Below are 22,010 nucleotides of genomic sequence, written 5' to 3' on the forward strand. Positions count from 1 at the left end.
TAACCGTTACAGCAAGCAGCAATTAGGAGGGAGTGACAGAGTGGGCGGAGCAGCCTAATGGGCTGAGAGCGCACCAAGTTAAGCAGAAGTGTATTGGCTGTCTCTCGTGTTGCCTTGGCAATGAACAAACTGCTGAAGGAACTCAGCCGGTCAACGGTGAGCCCTTCACATCTTGACCCGAAATGTCGATTTCCTTGCCCCAGTGCTGCCTGAAATACCCCAGCAGTTTGCTTTCTACTCCAGATTCTAGCAACTGCAGTCCATTTCCACAGCCCATAAAAGGCCATTTGGCCCATTGACTCAATGCCGGTCATCAGTGTATTTCGATAAAGTTCAAAGTAAAGTTATTAGACATGGCAACAATTTTTTTTGAAAGTGTTGCTTCCTGAATATTTTTTGTATATGATAAACTTCTTCAAGCTGAACACAAATATAATTTCAGATTACTTGCATCATGTAGGAATTTGGAGAAACAAGAAATTAACTTTTATTGAACATAATGTGTTTAATTGCATAATGGTGCTGACGCTTTGCAAAAGATCAACTAAGCTAAAAATGTTTTGTTGATGATTTTCATTTGTACTCAGTGTCTGAGGCTTCTCGCTTAAGTGTCCAACTATAATCACCCGGCATTGATGGATTCCAGTTGCCCTGATACCGTTTCTCCATGACCGCAATGTCTTGGTGAAACCTTTCACCATGATCGTAACTGACAGCGCAAAGATTTGCAGCAAAGAAGTCTAAATGGGAATGCAGAAAATGAATCTTCATTTTGCAATTCATTGTTTTGTGTGCTTGAAGCATGTTGTCCACATGCTGCATGTAGTTTGGTGCTCTGTGGTTGCCAAGAAAATTTTCAACAACATCCTTAAATGCCTTCCTTGCAATTTTCTCCAGTCTCACTAGAAGTTCTTGGAATTGATATGTGGACCAACAAAAATGTGTTCCTTAATCTTGGCATCAGTTATTCTGACTTGAATTATGAACTGAAATAACAAATAGAGGAAATTTCCAAAAATCATGTGTGATGGGGAAATTTCAAGGTGATTTTCATGATCAGCAGCCCAAAATCCATAAGACATACTGAAAAGTATTCAGGAAGCAAAATCCTTGTTGTCCAGTGTTATCAAGGTACCTATATCTCATCATATACGTAACATAAGAACATAAGAAATAAGAGCAGCAGTTGGCCATCTGGCCATTCAATACGATCATGGCTGATCTGACTGTGGACTCACCTCCACCTACCTGTCTTTTCCTCATAACCTTTAATTCCCCTACTATGTAAAAATCTATCCAACCTTGTCTTAAATATATTTACTGAGGTAAATATACTGCTTCATTGTGCAGAGAATTCCACAGATTCACCACTCTTTGGGAAAAGCAGTTTCTCCTCATCTCTGTCCTAAATCTACTCCCTGAACCTTGAGGCTATATCCCCTAGTTCTAGTCTCACCTACCACTGGAAACATCTTTCCTGCCTTTATCTTATCTATCCCTTCCACAATTTTATGTTTCTATAAGATCTCCTTTCATTCTTCTGAATTCCAGTGAGTACGGACCCAGGCGTCTCAATCTCTCCTCCTAGTCTAACCACCTCATCTCTGGAGTCAACCCGGTGAACCTCCTTTGCACTGCTTTCGAAGCCAGTATATCCCTTCTCAAGTAAGGAGACCAACTACATGCAGTACTCCAGGTGCGGCCTCACCAGTACCCTGTACAGTTGCAGTATAACCTCCCTGCTCTTAAGTTCAATCCCTCTAGCAATGAAGGCCAACATTCCATTGCCTTCTTGATAGCCTGCAAACCAACATCTTGTGATTCATGCACAAACACTCCCAAGTCCCTCCGCACTCCAGGATGCTGCAACCTTTAGCTTTTAAATGGTAATCTGATCTTCTATTTTTCCTTCCGAAGTGGATGACCTCGCATTTACCAACATTGTACTCCATCTGGCAGACCCTTACCCACTCACTGAACCTATCTCTATCTCTCTGCAGTCTCTCTGTATCCATTGCACTATTTGCTTTTCCACTCAATTTAGCGTCATCAGCAAAGTTAGAAACAGTACACTGGGCCCCCTCTTCCAGATCGTTAATGTATATCGTGAATAGATGTGGGCCCAGCCTCGACCCCTGTGGCACACGACTCACCATGGATTGCCAACCAGAGAAACACCCATGTATCCCAACTCTCTGCTTTCTGTTGGTTAACTAATCCTCTAACCATGCTAATACAGCACCCCCAACTCTGTCTGCTCATCTTATAGATAAGATGCTACTCTGAGATTCAGTTTTTTACAGACATTCACAGTAGAAAAAAGAGATATAACAGAATTAATGAAAAACCAAATTCCCCACCGATTTTCCTACAGCTTATTTTCTCATGCATCCTCTGACCGTCAACCCACACCCAGGGTATTTTACCCCAGCCAATTAATCTACCAACCCGCAGATATTTGGGATGTGGGAGAAATGTGAGCACCCTGCAGGTAAAATCCATAAGGTCCCAGGGAGAATGTGCAACTCCACCCAGACAGCACCCAAGACCAGGGTTGAAACCGTCAGCTGTGCCACCAGATAAGCGAAAGTACGCGCACCACTTGTAATGAACCTGCTTTAATTAATTGCTATTGTCAAAGCTGTTCATTATATTCCTTATTTGAAGTTCATCACCACTGAATTTGAAGGGTTAATCCACAAGGAAATTCTACATGGCTTAAACCTTTAGTCTCCTGACTGCAGAAGATTAAGGGATGATGCTAACGAGATGATTAAGATAATTAGAGGATTTGATTTTTCTCTAATAGGGAGTCCCAAGATGGAGACATAACCTTAATATGAGAGCCAGGGAGCTCAGGAAATGCCTCTTAATTTTATTTATGTATTTATTTAGCAGTACAGTGCGGTACGGGCCCTTCTAGCCCCATGAGCTGTTCGGCACAACCCACCGAATTAACACCAGCCTGATCACAGGGCAATTTAAATTTATTTAGAGATACAGGGAAGAACAGGTCCTTTGCGGCCCACCGATCTGCCCTGCCTTGTAACCCACCGGTTTAACTCTAGCCTGATCACCGGGCAATTCACGACGACCAATGAACTGGTACGAACTGGACGGTAGGAGGAAACCCCTGCGATCACGTGCAAACTCACAGTCCCCAGTCCAAAAAATCCACTGAGCGATCCCACAGAGAGGGAAGACAAGGAAAGGTCAAGGATGTGAGGAGCAAGTTTATGGTTTGCACAGGAGTGGAGGGTGCCTGGAATATGCTGCCTGGGGTAGTGGTAGAGGCAGAAACATTAGGGATCTTTAGGAGATGTTTGGATAGGCACATCAAAGTGAGTGCAACAAATAGAAGGATATGACCATTGTGTAGGCAGAAGGGATTAGTTTATCTAGCAAACACGAGGAAATCTGCAGATGCTGGAAATTCAAACAACACACAAAATGCTGATGGAACGCAGCAGGCCAGGCAGCATCTATAGGAAGAAGCACTGTCAACATTTCGGGTGGAGACCCTTTGTCAGGACTAACTGAAAGGAAAGGTAGTAAGAGATTTGAAAGTAGGAGGGGGAGGGGGAAATGCAAAATGATAAGAGAAAACAGGAGGGGGTGGGGTGAAGCTGAGAGCTGGAAAGGTGATTGGCAAAGGGGAGACGAGCTGGAGAAGGGAAAGGATCATGGGACGGGAGGCCTAGGGAGAAAGAAAGGGGGAGGGGAGCACCAGAGGAAGATGGAGAACCGGCAGAGTGATGGGCAGAGAGACAAAGAAAAAAAAGAGGAGGGGTTAAAAAACTAAGTGTATCAGGGATGGGGTAAAAAGGGGAAGAGGGACATTAATGTAAGTTACAGAAATCAATGTTCATGCCATCAGGTTGGAGGCTACCCAGATGGTATATAAGGTGTTGTTCCTCCAACCTGAGTGTGGCTTCATCTTGACAGTAGAGGAAGCCATGGATAGACATATCAGAATGGGAATGGGATGTGGAATTAAAATGTGTGGCCACTGGGAGATCCTGCTTTCTCTGGTGGGCAGAGCGTAGGTGTTAGTTTAGCTGGCCTTTTGATGACTAATTTAATTGGTTCAAGACAACATTTGGGGCTGAAGGGCCTGTTCTGTGCTGTACGGTTCTGTGGTTTATTTTCTGTGAAAGGATGAGATAGCAGCACCACTATTGTCGATGTGCCAAACCTAACTTTCCCTCCATCCATTCATCACTCAAGTAAATTGTCCAGGAGACAACTGTAATGTGTGGAGCGTGCAGTTCTGAAATCTGTGCATCACTTTGCAGATGATGTACTGAAGTGCAGGTCACGGTCTCTCACGGAGCAGTGGGAGGTAGCCTGCTGAATCAAGACAGTTGTGAACTGCTGGCAATTTGCACTCAATTCATCAAACACCAAGTGAGATGACTTCAAATGGAAGAGGACCTGTGCTGGCCATTTTCCGCAATGCCCTGAGGAGTGGGGAAATCCTCTGATAGGGGAAGGGAGGGTGATTTGTAGAGTCGTACAACATCAAAGCTAGGCCCTTTTTTTAAAATTAAGTGCAATTGTGAATAATAGCCAGATCAAGTCAACTAGTTCTCAAAGGCCAATGGGATGGTTCACTGCTGCTCAGCTAGCACACCTGGACGGTGTGACAGAGGTGTGTGCTATGCATGACCTGATCTGAAAGCGTCATGTTGACTCGTAACAGATCGTGTCCACGGTGAAACAGCTTAGTCAAGGATGGGGTGATCAGCACCGGTGGACAAATTATACCTCCACTACCCCAATGAGCCCTTCAGCCCATCTAATCCACTCATTCCTCAACATAAGAACATAAGAAATAGGAGCAGGACTCGGCCATCTGGGCCATTGCGCCTCTACACCATTCAATGGTATCATGGCTGATCTGACCATGGACTCATCTCCACCTACCTGCCTTTTTCCCGTAACCCTTAATTCCCCTACTATGCCAAAAAAAAAGCGTCCATTTACAATAATCCTTGACTTCATGATGGTCCTCAATCTTAACAATAGCGGAAAATGGGTGACTTTAGACCGGATGTTCAATAAGAAAACAAAGAGGATATTTAGCCCCTCTAATCCATCCTGTACTTCACTGAGATCATAGCTGATCAAGTAACTCTATTATAGAAGATATATATATTATAGAAGACATATATATTATATGTCACCATGTTATAAAGTTTGAGCACATCTCTCAAACAGTCCTGTAACATTCCCATGTGATGAACAGATTAGATATCAGAAGTATATTCCTGATGACCAAGGAGTCCAGGACTAGGGTTGTCACAGTCTAAGGAGAAGACAGAAGACTGATCTGAAAACATACAAGAAAGGGTTTTGTCAAAAGCGAGTCTGCGAATATCTGCAGGTCCACTAGGAAAACAGAAGATCAATATTATGAGCCCGAGTCCAAATCTGAGTTGGCTGCAAGACGAAGTCCTGGGGTTAGAGGATTGTCCAGCCACTTCAAGGTTCAATGTGTTGAGTGTTGAGATGCTCTTCTGTCCACCACTCTTGTAGTAATACATGGTTATTTGAGTTACTGTTGTATTCCCGTCAGCTTGAACCAGTCTTACCATTCCCTTCTGACCTCTCTCATTAACAAGGCATTTTCGCCCACAGAACTGCTGCTCACTGAATATTTTTTTTTGTTTTTCACACCATTCTCTGTAATCTCTGAGACCATAGTGCATGAAAGCCCCTTGCAGATCAGCAGTACGTGATATACTCAAACCACCCCATCTGGCACCAACAATCATTCCATGGTCAAAGTCTCATTAACGAGTAGGTGAACAGGTGTGCCTAATAAAGTGGGCATGGAGTATATGTGTGAGTGGTGGGAGTAATGAATAAATAGGACTTGTTTTTTGTTCTGGTCTGTGTTGTTCTCCCTAACATTGTGGGCATGCTATGTTGGCACCGTAACATGTGGCAACACTTGCAGGCTACCGCCTGCAAGTTCTGGGGTAACACAAATGGCGCATTTCACTGCATGTTTCAATGTACAGGCAATAAATAAACTTGAATCTTTAGAAATTATTTCCCTAGAGAGTTGGTGAAATTCTCCACCACATGAAGCAGTTGAAGCCAAATCAGTTAAAATATTCAGGTAATTAGGTATTTTTTACGAGATGAGAAGGATTGAGGAGTGTGGGGAGAAAACTAGCCATGGTCATGTTGAATTGGAGAACAAGCCTGAAGGGCTGAATGGCCTTTTCCTGCTTTTATATTCTACGTTTCTATTCATTATGATTTTTTTATGGATATAAAGTGTTTGGGACACTCAGTAGGTCAGGCAGCAGCTATGAAGAAAGAAACGGAGGAAATGTTTCAGTTGAACTGCTACTACAAAGAACTAGTTGGAAGTAGGAAAGGGAGACAAAGTGCTTAGCTTTAAGTTGCAGAGAAGGTGGGGAAGGGATGGCAGACGGTTAAGAGAATCAGTGAAGAAGTATGAATGACTATATAGAATGTATAGATGAAAGGAAACTTCTCCCTCATGGCAGAGATGTCTTAAAGTTGAGGGCATAGGTTCTGAGGCTTAGAAGAGATTGAAGAAAGATCTTTGTTTCCCACCCAATGGATGGGTGGAATCTGGAACACCAGATTCAATTTTAATATCACCAGCATATGTTGTTAAATTTGTTGTCTTTGTGGCAGCAGTACAATGCATTACATAATATTAGAAAAAAAACTGTGAATTACAGTAAGTATTTATATAGTAAGAAGTTAAATTAAGTAAGTAGTGCAAAAATAGAAATTAAAAAGTAGTGAGGTCGTGTTCATGGGTTCAATGTCCATTCAGAAATCAGATGGCAGAGGGGAAGAAGCTGTTCCTGAATCATTGAGCCTTCAGGCTTCTGTACCTCCTTCCTGATGGTAGCAATGAGAACAAGGCATGTCCTGGGTGATGAGGGTCCTTAATGATGGACGCTGCCTTTTTGGGACATAGCTCCTTGAAGATGTCCTGGATACTAAGGAGTCTAGTGCCCATGATGGAGTTAATTAAATTTACAACTCTCTGCAGCTTACTTTGATCCTGTGCAGCACTTCCCTGCCCCATACCAGACAGTGATGCAGCCAGACAGAATGGTCTCCACTATACATCTGTAGAAATTTGCAAGTGCTTTTGGAGGCATTCCAAGTCTCCTCAAACTCTTAATGAATCTTCTCCAAACTTCAAGTTCTCCACCACTCAGGATTGTGGTGCTCCTTCAGTTCCAGCCGCTGATTCATGCTTAAGTTTAACGAGGCACCACTGTACCCCTGCAGAAATCTGTAGAAACATTCTGCCTGAATGGCTGCTGGGCTGAAGTACTCTACCTCGAGTCTTGGCAACGTTCTTGTAAATCTATTACACTCTTTTTCCAGCTTGCTGGCACCTTTCCTGTTGAGTTTGGTCACTGTGCAATTGAAAAGGTGCTAATAAACTGGAAAGACTGCAGAAAGCTTTTACATCCTACTCTCCTGGCTTCACCCAACATCCAGGAGCTCGTGCTCCTTTCCTGTCCTCATTCTGCCTTCTCCTTTCTTCCCATCCAGTCCTGATGAAGGATCTCAGCCCAAAACGTTGACTGTTTATTCCTCCCTATAGATGCTGCCTGACCTGCTGAGATCTTCCAGCGTCCCCTGTGTATTAAGCTGGATTGCCAGCATCTGTAGGATCTCTTGAGTTTAAAGGGATATTGCCTGGGTAGAGGGATTGAGGTTGAACAGGCTATGACATTTTTGTGTTGGCGTGGCGGTTAGTGGACACCATTGCAGCTCAGAGCTTCAGAGTTCAGGGTTTAATGCTGATGCCCTTGGTAATGAGCTGATTTATGGATTAATTGAGATACAGTGCGGAACTGGCCCTTCTGTCCCTTCGAGCCGTGCTGCTCAGTGATATTCCAGTTTAATCCCAGCCTAAACACGGGACAATTTGTGATGACTAGTTAACCTACCAACCGGTATGTCTTTGGACTGTGGGAGGAAATCAAAGCAGCCAGAGGCCACGGGGTGAGCATATAAACTCCTTACAGTCAGTGGACCCGGGTTGCTGGTACCGTAAAGCGTTGTGCTAACTACTACTCTGTTCTGTACGTCCTCCCCGTGGAATGCGTGGGTTTTCCCCTGGGTGCTCTGGTTTCCTCCCACAGTCCAAAGACGTCTGGGTAGGTTAATTGGTCATTGTCAATTGTCCCATGACAAGGTTAGGATTAAGTCAGGTTTGTCAAGGATTGTAGGGTAGCACAATTGTATCCCTAAACAATTTTTTTCTCTCTTGGAGCACGGAAGACTAAAAGGTGATCTTTTAGAGGTGTATAAAATCATGAGGGGGATAAACAGAGTAAATGGACTCAATTTATTTTTCCCAGGTTTGGGGAATAAAGAACTAGAGGGTACAAGAACTTGAATCAGAATCAGGTTTATTATTGTCGGCATGTGACATGAAATTTGTTAACTTAGCAGCAGCAGTTCAATGTAATACATAATCTAGCAGAGACAGAAGAAAAATAATGATAGATAAATAAAATAAAACATAATAAATGAACAAGTAAATCAATTAAATATAGTGAAAAGATTTTTTTTAAATGTGCAAAAACTGAAATACTGTATATTAAGAAAAAAGTGAGGTAGCGTCCAAAGCTTCAATGTCCATTTAGGAATCGGGCAGCAGAGGGGAAGAAGCTGTTCCTGAATCACTGAGTGTGTGTCTTCAGGATTCTGTACCTACTAGCTGATAGTAACAGTGAGAAAAGGGCATGCCCTGGGTGCCGGAGGTCCTTAATAATGGACGCTGCTGTTCTGAGACAGAGGGGGTGGCATTTATATAGACTGAGCTGGCATTAAGACAGTTAGACTGGTAAACAGATCAGAAAGGTTTAAGAGATTAGAGACTGAAATCCGCCCAATGGAACTAGCTTGGAGGGGCATCTTGGTTGGCATGAACATGATGGGCTGAAGGGCCCTTTCATGCTGGACTCTCCGGAGTTTAAAAAGTATCCGGAATTGCCAACATGTGGAAAACTATGGACCAAGAGGCAGTAAATGGGACTGATATCAATAACACTGCCCAGAAGAAGACAATGGCACACCACTTCTGTAGAAAGATTTGCCAAGGACAATCATGGTCATGGAAAGACCATGATCACCCACGTCATGAGACATGGCACGTAACGGATGAATCATTAACACAAGAGGTTCTGCAGATGCTGGAAATCCAGAGCAACGGATGCAAAATACTGGAGGAACTCGACACATCAGACAGCAACCACTAACGCTGATGACGATGGCATCCATCTGTCTCGAAGGACAATGGTGTACAGTGGCACTGGAGTATCCTCTCCAGGGCATAAGCCTGGGTGGAAGGTTTGGAGATTCTGGGATGCCCAGTCGTCAAGGTCCCCCTCTCGGCCTCACTGTTGTAACATAAAGGAAAGAAAAGCAATATGTTTGGCACCGAGTTGGCTGCAGGGAGCTGCCGGAAGGATGTTCAATGACGTCCAGCTGCCTTAGGGGCTGCACTCTGGATTTTCTGTCTGGGCTTACTCCTGTAGTCCTTGTCTCTCACAAGGCTACCCACAAAGCAGCAACTAGGGAGGGGAATAAATGGTGGACGTTTCGAACTGAGACCCATCATCAGGACGGGTTTCAATGTTGGGTTGCCATTCTGAACACAATCAGTTGTTTGTCTGTTGCTGCCTCTATGAATCAGTTACTTGCCTGGATCTTCTCTACAAACTTCCTCCCTCCCACCCTGCCCGCCGTGTCCCAAACTTTACCAACGGCCAAACATGAAAGACACTCGTAAAATGCAGGTTATTTTTCATTATTGTAGCTGTAGTCATATAAACTAATCTTACAAAATGCTAGAAAATGCAGTTATTGTGTAAATCTCAATCCACTTAAACAATCAAGGAGCTGACAACAGGAAAAACATTATCAATCTCTTTTTCCCTGGGCATTGATAGCTGTCAGGTGCAGGAATACTTTAGCAAGAAAAATACAGTTAATAATTTCCCTCCTCCTTCCCTTCCTGCTTTCTCCGATGGTCCATTCTCCTCTCCTATCAGATTCCTGCCTCTCCAGCCCTTGACCTTTGCCACCCACCTGGCTTCACCTATCACCTTCCAGCTAGCCGCCTTCCCCTCTCCCCACCTTTTTAATTCTGGCTCCTTACCCCTTCCTCCAAGAGGACCACACCCTTGTCATGGTTTGGAAGTTTTGCGTGCCTCATTGACTTGGAGAGCTGTGTTGGCTGGAGTCAAGGCTTTACATTTGGCTGCCAATCAAGTCAGAGGGCACGGGCCAGACCAAGAGTGGAAACTCTGAGCACCGCCAGAGATGGAGGACCTTCATTGCTGCCCTAAACGCCAGTGGCGTAACGGGCTGTAAGTGAGACTTCCCCCTTCCTTTCCAGTCTTGAAGCAGGGTCTCAGCCCAAAAAGTTGCCTGTTTATTCCTCTCCAGAGATGCTGCCTGACCTGCTGAGGTCCTTCTGCATTTTGTCTGTGTTGCTTTGGATATCCTGCATCTGCAGACCTTTTCATGCTTACAGTTAATACTTAGCTAAATTCTGGATTATTTTTAAGCACCTTGAAGTTGTGGCAGGGGGTTATGGTGGTGTGGGTGGGAATGGGGCAGTCAATCACTGACCCATATTGCTATCTCTGCAGTGCACCAGTCATTCCTTGGGTGTTTTGGAAGGGGAAGTACATTTATTGTTATAATTATGCAGTGAGTTATCTTTGTTTGTTGTATGGGACAGGAATAGAATAGGAAGATAATTTAAAAGATTAAACCCAAAAAGAATCTGGAAGTAGCACACACAAAACGCTGGAGGAACTCGGCAGATCAAGCAGCATCTATGGAGAAGTACAATTGAATGTATTTTCTTCCATAGGTGCGATGTGACCTGCCAAGTTCCTACATCATTTTGTGTGTGTTTCTCTAGATTTTCAGCATCTGCAGAATCTGTTCTGTTTAGAAATCTCAAGTTGTGTAATCAGGTACCATTCCTCATGGAAACCCGTTCAGTTAAGGAGCCCTGGAAAAGGTATTCTGGATATTTGGGATGGTTAGTGTGGTTAGAATATGGAGAGAGATACACAGCACATATCCGTCGGCCTGTGCCCAACACGTGTATCCCCTACATACTCACAAATCCACAAGCTGCTGCAGGTGTCGATATGCATATAAGTGCCTGCACCATGGTCTGATACAAAGCACGGATATGCAGCTCACAGATGACTATCTCAGCACATGCAGATACACACACACAGATGTACACGCATGGATATATACACACACACACATACACATGGATACACACATGGACACACAAGAATTCACACACACACACACACACACACACACACACACACACACACACACGGACACACACACACACACCACACAGATATATATGCATGGATACACACATGCAGATGTACATACAGGGATACACACACGGACGGACGCACACAAACACACACAGGTGTACACAGATGTACACAAATGGATACACATGGTCACACATAAAGATGTACACACGTGGATAAACACACACACACACACACTCACACACACACACACACAGATAAGGCAAACTGATATACATATTCAGATGTGCACACAGTTAGATATGTACACTCAGATACGCGTGCATACACAGATACACAGGTATATGCATGCAGATGTGCACACACACACATTCACTAGATTTTCCTCATCCTCCTTGCTTTGTTGGGATTGAGTCAAATAACAGAAAGGAAAGTGCCATTCCTGACAAACAGTCAGCCATTCAGCAACCTCTCCGTCCACAGGGCGATGCGAGAGGGCAGTTAGGAAGGTTTTGCCATACTGACTGGGACTGACCAAAAGGAAATGGATGCACTTGACTTACAATGGGAGCGAACTGTAATGGTTAAAATCCACTGAAATTTATTATAATTTTGTGGACTAGAATTGGATAGCCCACAATAGAGGAACACAAGAACCTTTGACACATAGGGATTCTATAAAAGAAAGTGAATTTTCCTGAGGAATTCCACACAATAGCTGTGTGCATATGTTGGATTGTGGATTTCGTTGTTTTGTGTGTGCTCTCTGGCTCAGTCAGAGCCAATGTCCAGCCTGGGCTGAACTGCAAATGGGATGACTCAGTGGTCTCTAATAGAGATTATAAATCAATGAATTTGATTTTTTCCATAATCCTTGAAAATTCTGAGCTAAGTGCAAGGTTCCTTAGCAACCCTGAGTGGTTTGCGATGGTAAATGGTCACCCTTGGTTAAGAGCTGCTTAAGGGAGCAGAGGCATCATTGGGGAAAAGAGCTGCTTAAGTTTATCTCAGTACTCAAGGTACTTCATAACAGATTTCACCAACCAGTAATTTGATGTGAACTACACAAGAGTATATCGGGTCAGGCGATATAACGTTTAGGCAGAGATGGTGTTTAGGATGCATTTGAAGGAGGGAGAGAGCTTTAGGGGAGAAATTCTAGTGCCAGGGCTGTTCATCAATGGTGGAGCTTTTAAAATTAGGGTGATCAAGAGACTTGGGAAGCTGGACAAGATTACAGAGCTGAAGGAGAGGGAAGTACCTAAAGGTTAACCTGCAGGTTGAGTTGGTTGTGAAGAAGGCGAATGCAATGTTGGCATTCATTTCTAGAGGTATAGAATATAAGGGCAGGGATGTGATGTTGAGGCTCTATAAGGCACTCGTGAGATCACATGGAATGTTGTGTGCAGTTTTGGGCTCCTTATTTTAGAAAGGATTTATTGACGTTGGAGAGGATTCAGAGTAGATTCACGAGAATGATTCCAGGAATGAAAGGGTTACCGTATGAGGAATGTCTGGCAGCTCTTGGGCTGTATTCCCTGGAGTTCAGGAGAATGAGGGGGGATCTTATAGAAACATTCCAAATGTTAAAAGGCCTGAAGAGATTAGATATGGGAAGTTATTTTCCATAGTAGGGGATTCTAGGACAAGAGGGCATAACTTTAGGATTGAAGGACGTCCTTTTAGAACTGAGATGCGGAGAAATTACTTTAGTCAGAGGGTGGTAAATCTGTAGAATTTGTTGCCACAAGAGGCTGTGAAGGCCAAGTCATTGGGTTTATTTAAGGCCGAGATAGATAGGTTCTTGATTAGGCAGGGCATCAAAGGGTATGGGGTGAAGGCAGGGGAGTGGGGATGACTGGATGAAGTGGATCAGCCCATGATTGAATGATGGAGCAGACTTGATGGGCAGAACGGCCTACTTCTGCTCCTAAATCTTATGGTCTAAGTATATTTCCATGACTAAATAATCTGTAGATATTTTATTAGTTACCTCCTGTACTTAATAAAGCGGCCACTGAGTGTATATTCGTGGTCTTGTGTTGCTGTAGCCCATCTACTTCAAGGTTCAATATGTTGTGCCTCCAGAAATGCTCTTCTGCGCACCACTGTTGTAACGTGCAGTTACTTGAGTTACTGGCGCCTTCCTGTTTGAGCAGTTTGAGCCCAAAATATCAGCTGTTTACTTCCATCCATAGATGCTGCCTTACACACTGAGTTCATCCCCCACTTTGTGTGTGTGTGTGTGTGTGTGTGTGTGTGTGTGTGTGTTTGTGTGTTGTGAAAGGAGATAATGGAAAGGAAGGTGACTGAAAAGTTAACAAAAAGGTTCAGATGTTGAAAATCTGAAATAAAATCTTAAAGTCCAGGAAATGTTTCACTCAACTTCACTTGCTCCATCATTGAAATGTTTCCACAACCAATGGACTCACTTTCAAGGAATCTTCATCTCAAGTTCTCGATATTTACTGCTTACTTATTATTGCAATTTCTTCCTTCTTGCATTTACGTAGTTGTCTTTTCCACACTGGTTGAACGTCCAAGTTGGTGCAGTCTTTCATTGATTCTATTATAGTTATATTTCTATATGGATTTACTGAGAATGCCTGAAAGAAAATGAATTTCAGAATTGTATATGGTAACATATATGTACTTTAATAATAAATTTGCTTTGAACTTTGAAATGCTCAGCAGGTCAGGTAGCATCTGTGCAAGGGGAAGAAGTTGATGTTGTGCTTAAATTCAATAGAATGGGGAAAGCAAGTTAGCTTTTAGTTGTAGAGAGTGCAGGGTTGAGAAAGATAGGATGGAGGGAAAACTCACAAGTCCATGAACCCTGAAATCCTGTAACCCTGTAATTTGTAACTTAAGAAAACTTGCACGTCATATAAGAGAATAAGAGACCCACCATAAATCTGGGTACCGCTTCATCGAGCACCACTGCACCGTCCCGGTAGACAAACATTTTAATTCCAATTCCCTTTTCTGTTCCGACGTATTGATCTGTGGCCTCCTCTTGTGCTAAGATGAGGCTACTCTCAGGGTGGAGGAGCAACACCTTGTATTCCATCTGGGCACCTTCCAACCTGATCACAGGAGATATCAATTTCTCCTTTCCCCCCCTCCCCCCACTTCCTTTATTCCTCACTCTGACCTTTCACTTCTCACGAGCCCATTATTTCCCCCTGGGTTTCCTCCTTCTTCCCTTTCTCCCATGGTCCACTCTTCTCTCCTATCAGATTCATTCTCCAGCTCTCCACCTTTCCCATCCACTTGGCTTCATCTATCACCTTCCAGCTATTCTCCTTCCTCTTCCCCCACCTTTTTATTCTGGCATCTTACCCCTTCTTCTCAGTCCCGAGGAAGGGTTTCAGCCTGAAATGTCAGCTGTTTATTCCTTTCCATAGATGTTGCCCGACCTGCTGGGTTCCTCCATCATTTTGTGTGTATTGCATAGGGAACCTGATATTGATTCTGAGGGTGAGGTTAGGATGATGTGGCAATGGAGTTTTGCTGACATCATCAGGCTGATGCAGGATGTTTATTTTACATACACCTCAACATCTTCTTTCTCCTTTGGCACAGGACATTTCCTACAGCTCTGCCATGTGTTCACGTTGTTCCTTTACTAGTCTGTTTCTGGTTTCCAAATTTCTGAACACATGCTAGTATGTTAATTGGCTGTTGTAAGTCAACCCTTGTGTCAACGAGCATCAGGAGAATTATGGGCATGTGAGAGAGAATATGACACAATGCATGATTCTGAGAACCAGCAGGGACCAGATGACCCAAAAGGCCTCCTCCTTTGAGAAGAAGTGAAAATAAAACTTTAAAAAGGGAAACATGAAAAAAAAATACGGATTCAAAATGTGAAAGTAGTGGATGAGGGGACTCTAGAGTGAAAGTGTCCAGAAATTGGGAGCTGTGGAGATATTTGAAACAAGAATTAGGGCTTTAAAGTCTGGGAGATCAAATAAACATGTGAATCAGTGTCAAGGGTCAAAGTTCATGGCACAGGGTAGGACTTCAACGATGGATGAGCTGTAGTGATGTTCAGAGGAGTGCTCTCTCAGGGTGTAAAAGGTTACTTGGCCAATATCCAGGTACTAGACCAGGGAATTCCCAGTGATCTGGCTAACACTCATTCCTAATCCACTTGACTGATCACACTGGACAACTAGGATTTTGCTTCCTGAACACTCTTGGGTGTATCTTTTGGATTTGGGGCTGCTGATCATGAAAATCACTATGAAATTTCCCTACCATGAACCTTTTTTTTTCAACTGACTATACTGTATTTGTTATTTCAATTCATAATTCAAGTCAGAGTAACTGATGCCGAAATTAAGGAATGCATTTTTTGTTGGTCCACAAATCAAACAGATCATCAATGAAAGGCAATTCGAGGAACTCGTACTGGGACTGGAGAAAATCACATGGAAGGCATTCAAGGATGGTGTTGAAAATTTTCTTGGCAACTACAGAGCACCAAACTACATGTGGCTGGTTGATAAGATGCTTCAAGCACACAAAACCATGAAGTGCAACATGTCACTAAAGATTAATTTTCTGCATTCCCATTTAGACATCTTCCCTGCAAATCTTGGCGCTGTCAGTGACGATCATGGTGAAAGGTTTCGCTAGCAAATTGCGGTCATGGAGAAACAGTATCAGGACAACTGGAATCCATCAATGCTGGCTGATTATTGTTGGACACTTAAACGAGAAGCCTCAGACGCCGAGTACAAATGAAAATAATCAACAAAACACTTTTAGCCTAGTTGAACTATTGCAAAGTGTCAGCATTGTTATGCAATTAAACATATTATATTCAATGAAATAAATTGTTTCTTCAAATTCCTATGTGATATAAGTAGTCTGAAATTATATTTGTATGGTCTATCATAAGCAAAAAAGAATTTCTGAGGAAGAAACACGTTTGAAAAAAATTTATTGTCCAGTGTAGTATTAGGTGGTGCTTTGTGGACCTTGGTGTGCACTGTGGAGTTGCACTGGACACAGTGTAAATGGGAGATTATCCACTTTGACAATTCAAAAGGAATAGTTCGGTGTTAGTAGGTTTGATGAGAAGGTTAATTACATTTTCATTTGCAGTTGCTAATAATGCCCTTAGCATTTTTAATGCAAATTCTGGTAATATTAGAATGCCAGATCTGCTGAATTCTACCATGACATCTGAGTGCTGATTGCAAGTGTCTGATTAGTGTGTAGAACAAGTTGTGTTTTTAATCAGGGGATCTTAGTTGATTTAATGATGGGTCAGAGATTTTATTGTGGAGGGATGCCCCCAATCTCGTTCCGTTTCTTGTTCCAGAAAACATTTCAGCTTTTGTTTTGTTGTGTATGTGGTGAGTGCTTGACTCTCGACTCAGTAGAGGACAAAGATGAATCCTGATGCATTCCTGACTGCTTAAATTAAATAAAATGCAGATGCGAGAAATAAGAAATTTAAAAAAATTATCTGTTGGAAATACTCAGCAGGTTAGGCAGCATCTGTAGAGAGAAAAAGTGAAAATTTAAGTTTTAATTTTATATAGCCTTGTCTGTGCTCTCTGAAAAGTGAGAAATTGGTTTATATGTATCTCCAACACCCCTATTAATCATTTCCATTAGAGTCGAAGACTTGCTGGGTGTTCTGTTCTGAAGTAAAGTAGAAAATGATTATATACACTCAGTGGCCACTTTATTAGGTACCTCCTGTACTATAGCCCATCCACTTCAAGGTGCAATGGGTTGTGCATTCAGAGATGCTGTTCCACACCACTGTTGAAATATGTGGTTATTTGAGTTACTATCACCTTTCTGTCAGCTTGAACCAGTCTGGCTATTCTCCTCTGACCTCCCTCATTAACAAGACATTTTCAGCCACAGAATGGCCACTCACTGGATGTGTTTTTTTTAGTTTTTTGCTCTGTTCTCTATAAACTCTAGAGACTATTGTGTGTAAAAATCCCAGGAGATCTGCTGTTTCTGACATATTTAAACCACCCAATCTAGCACCACAATCATCCCATGGTCAAAATCATTTAGATCACATTTCTTTTTTATTCTGATGTTTAGTGTGAACCTCTTGACCATGTCTGCATGCTTTTATTAATTGAGTTGCTGCCACATGATTGGCTGATTAGTTTTTTGCATTAATGAGCAGGTGAACAGGTGTACCTAACAAAGTGATCACTGAGCGTAAAGCCTGAGGCCGCAGATATGAACAGGTAGAGGCAATTCAGCCCCTTGAATCTGTTTCAGTACTCCATCAGATCATGGTTGACCTGCAGCTTGACTCTATCCGCCACCATATGATGTCTCCTTGGCAGAGCTTCTCCTTAATTTAGATAAATGGCAAAAGAAATAGAGAGAGAATTAGCTGCAGAGTTACAAGTAAATAGGAGAGGGAATGGGGCTGGGAGCTGGCATGGAGACAATGGGCTGAACGGCCTCATATTGTGTCCAAATAAATAAGTTGAAGGACTTTTAAATGAATTTGCTAAAATCTGATGTTGAGCCTGGAAGGCTGTATAATATCCAGTCAGAAGGTGAGGTGCTGTTCTTCAGGTTTAGGTTGTACTTCATTGGAATGAATCAGGGGACCAAAGTAAAAGAGATCAGAATGGGAGCAGGTACAGAATGGGGCTGACAGGGAACTCAGATAAGACGTTCCACAGAGCAATCTTTGGAAAGCCACCTATTGAAACCTTGGAAAGAGGTTTCCTAAATTGAAGAAATACAGGATAATTGCTGTTTCATCTGGAAAGAATGTTTGGGACTTTGCATTGGCTGGAGGGAAGAGTGTAAAGGGGCAGATGATAAGCCCTCTGCAGTTGGAAGGGAAGTGCAGGGTAAGCTGAAGAATAGCTTTTACTTATTGATTGATTGACACGCGCTGTGCCACCCAGCAGTCCCCAGTTTAACCCTAGTGTAATCATAGGACAATTTACAATGACCAATTAACCTACCAACTGGTACATCTTCAGACTGTGAGAGGAAATCAGAGCTCCAGAAGAAACCCGCATGGTCATGGGGAGAACGTAGAAACTCCTTACAGGCTGCAGCGGGAAGGGAGAGTGTAAAAGGTGGAGGGGACCACGTTGAAGGTGATGCTGGTTGGGTGGAGAGGAGGGACAAGGGGAAATTAATCTGCATTCTGAAGCAGAGGAGAAGCAATGAGACCCTTGTGGCCATGGTAGGGTGTAATCCACTGTGGATAAAAGTAGATCTCAGAATAGGGAGAGAATGGGAGAATAGATTAGTGCCTAACAGAAGTAGAGGAGAGGGGAAGTGTGGCTATGGAATTCCATGGGATTTCAGTTGCTGACAGAACCCCAGTGTCACGATTCTGCTGAAGGGTCTACGTGTCCATGCAGGCAGGCTGTGCGACAGGTTTGGCAATTGTGTTTGTGAGTGTGCACGTTCCAGCTAATCAGTTTTCCACTGTGGTGGTATTTAACTCCCTTCTTTTTGTTCTAGTCTTGTCGAGACTTGACCAAAAGCACAGCAACATTTATGCTCCCTTGTCTGGGAAGGACGATAACTGTTTCGATTGAAGCTGTAAAGAAATGGCATTCATTTAGTCATTACTTCCAGCCACAGTGTTGGCATTAACTTCCAGCTTGAGAGTTTTGGTTAACAGCCCTGTCAGCCCAACTTTTATTGTTTCACTTTTCCTTTAAATTCTGTAACAGTTCTCATTAAAGTCTGTGAACTGTCGACCTGCTTCAGTCTCTCTCTCTCTCTCTCTCTCTCTCTCTCTCTCTCTCTCTCTCCACACTTGAACCATATCTAAATGTTATGACACTAAGACTAGAGATGTCAGAGTCAAGAAGGTTAAAGTCAGAGTGAAGGGAGGAAGTGATTGAGATCAGAAGCAGAGTTAATGAAATGCTCCTGTTTGGATCAAATGCAGGGATTCACCATTCAATGTATCTAAGTCAATGCGATGTTCTTCTAAGTTCACTCTGTGATCCTTCACCACACCTCCTCTTTGCTGAGGTGAGGCTCTAGGAGGAACCTGGCCAAGACTTTCTTTGACCATTTCACTAACACCACCACACAGAATGGTGGCCAGTGCTGAAAAAGTGAGGTACTTGTAATGCATCTGTGACAGTGTAATTTCCTTTGGGATCAATAAGGTATCTATCTAGCTAACTTTATGTACCTGTATAGGATCGCTCCTTGTTCTCCTATGCTCTGATAGAAAAAGTGCCAAGATGCTCAACCTCTCTCCACATCTCAGTCCCTCCAGCCCTGGCAATATTGTGGCAAATCTCTACTGCACTCCTTCCAGCTAATAGTATGTTTCCTTTCATATAATGACCAAAACTGAATTCTATATTCCAATGTGACCTCAACTTGGGCAGCACAGTGGCATAGTGGTTAGCACAATACTTTACAGTTCCTGTCACTGCCTGTAAGAAGTTTGTACTTTCTCCCTATGAAACCCACCTGGGTTTCCTCTGAGAAATGTGGCATCCTTCCACAGTCCAAAGACGTACCGATTGGTAGTTTAATTGGTTATTGTAAATTGTCCTGTGATTATGTTTGGGTTAAATTGGGGGTTTCTGGGTGGTGAGGCTCGAAGACCAGAAGGGCTTATTCCATGCTGTATCAAAGTAAATAAATAAATTAAGTAAACACATCTTCAGGTCCCACTAATCATAGGGATAGAAAATCTACAGCACATTACAGGCCCTTCGGCCCACAATGTTCGCTGACCATGTAACCTAATCTAGAAGTGTCTAGAATTTCCCTACCGCATAGCCCTTTGTACCTAAGCTCCATGTACCTATCTAGGAGTCTCTTAGAATCCAAAGATTAAAAGGAGATTCTAAAGATTGGCTTTGTTTGCTACATGTACATCGAACCAATTAATATCCAGTGATGTGCTCCTTTTGTGTCAATGACCACCACAGTCCGTGGGTGTGCTGGGGGCAGCCCACAAGCTTTGCCACACTTCCGGGACCGTCATAGCAGGCCCACAACTGGCTAACCCTAACCCGTACGTCTTTGGAATGTGATAGGAAACCAGAGTGAAACCATGTGGTTATGGGGAGGATGTACAAACCCCTCTCAGACAGTGAGGGAATTGAACCCTAATCACTGACACTGTAAAGCAGTGTGTTACTGTGCCACCCTTTTAATCCTGTCATTCCCACCTTAAATCCAGTTGGATCTCTCTGTTTTGGATGCTTTTGTTATGGAGGGAGGATTTTTTTCATTATCTACCCTATCTATCTATCATCATCATCATCATTATTATTTGCTGTGTTGTATGATGCGGACGATCTTGATCTTGTGACTATGATTGTTCTTGGCAAATTTTTCTACAGAAGCCGTTTGCCATTGCCTTCTTCTGGGCAGTGTCTTCCCAAGACAGGTGAACCCACCCCCCCCCCAGCCATTCTTCAGAGAATGCCTGCCTGGCGTCGGTGGCTGCCTAGCCAGGACTTGTGATATGAACCAGTTGCTCATACAACTGTCTACTGCCTGCTCTCATGGCTTCATGTGACCCTGATCGAGGGGGCTACACCTTGCCCACGGGTGACTTGCAGAATGGAGGAGGGAAGGAGCACCTTACACCTCCTTTGGTAGAGACGTGCCTCCGTCCCGCCACCCAACCCTATCTATACCCCTCAAAAATTTGTATCCCACTGCTAAGTCCCCCTCAGCCTTCTACACTCCAGAGAAAACAAACCTAGCCTATCGGTAAACATGAGAGGGGTTTAATCTGCGGTAAACCTTATGCATCTACCTGCAGATCCAGGTGGAAAACCCCTCCCAAGTTAAAATAAAAGCTTCTGAACATTGCTTTGATAGAAGTCCCTTTATACAAATTGTTCAAAACCGCCAAGGGCTCAAACAAAATGCCCCAGATAAATTGCAGCCAATTTAACCAACATAACTCCTAATGTATAATATCTTTAGGCAATTGCAAAAAAGGATGTTAATGTTTCTTGGCAATTTGGGATTGCAATTTTGAAATTAGTATATGATGAGGGTATCAATTATGTAACAGCTCGCCAATACACAGCTCCAGTGGGAGAAGGAGATCTGGTCACAGAGATGGGCCTATTCTCTACACTGTCTCAGCTAAAGATATTTTTTAAATTTTCATTCCTTGAATTGCAAGGAATTTCAGAAATGGAATCTCAGAAGAGATGCAGAGCAGAAAGAACTAAGGGATGGCAGGTGCTTGACTGTAGAGTAACCCACAAAATGCTGGAGGAACTCAGCAGATCAGTCAGCATGTATGGAGACGGTCGCTGTTTCAATCCTAATGGCCAGCAGGTGAAGTTTGGCTGCAGTTGAAGGGATAGGGGAATCAAGGGATATGGGGACAAGGCAGGAACCAGGTATTGATAGTAGATGATCAGCCATGATCTCAGAATGGCGGTGCAGGCTCGAAGGGCCGAATGGTCTACTTCTGCACCTATTGTCTATTGTCTTGACGGGAAACATTGACTGTTCATTTCCCTCCATAGATTCTGCCTAACCCGCTGAGGATTTTGTGTGTTAAAGAAGGAATTAGAGGCCTGTAATAGAGGGAAGTTGCTTCACTAACAGGCCAGTATGCGTGGCTGTAGGGCAGGAAAGAACATACACTGCTCTAGCATTTAAATTTGCTTATATTTTCCCTGCCAACATGTATTTCTG

This window comes from Hypanus sabinus, chromosome 29, assembly GCF_030144855.1.
Source record: "Hypanus sabinus isolate sHypSab1 chromosome 29, sHypSab1.hap1, whole genome shotgun sequence".
NCBI lineage: Eukaryota > Metazoa > Chordata > Chondrichthyes > Myliobatiformes > Dasyatidae > Hypanus > Hypanus sabinus.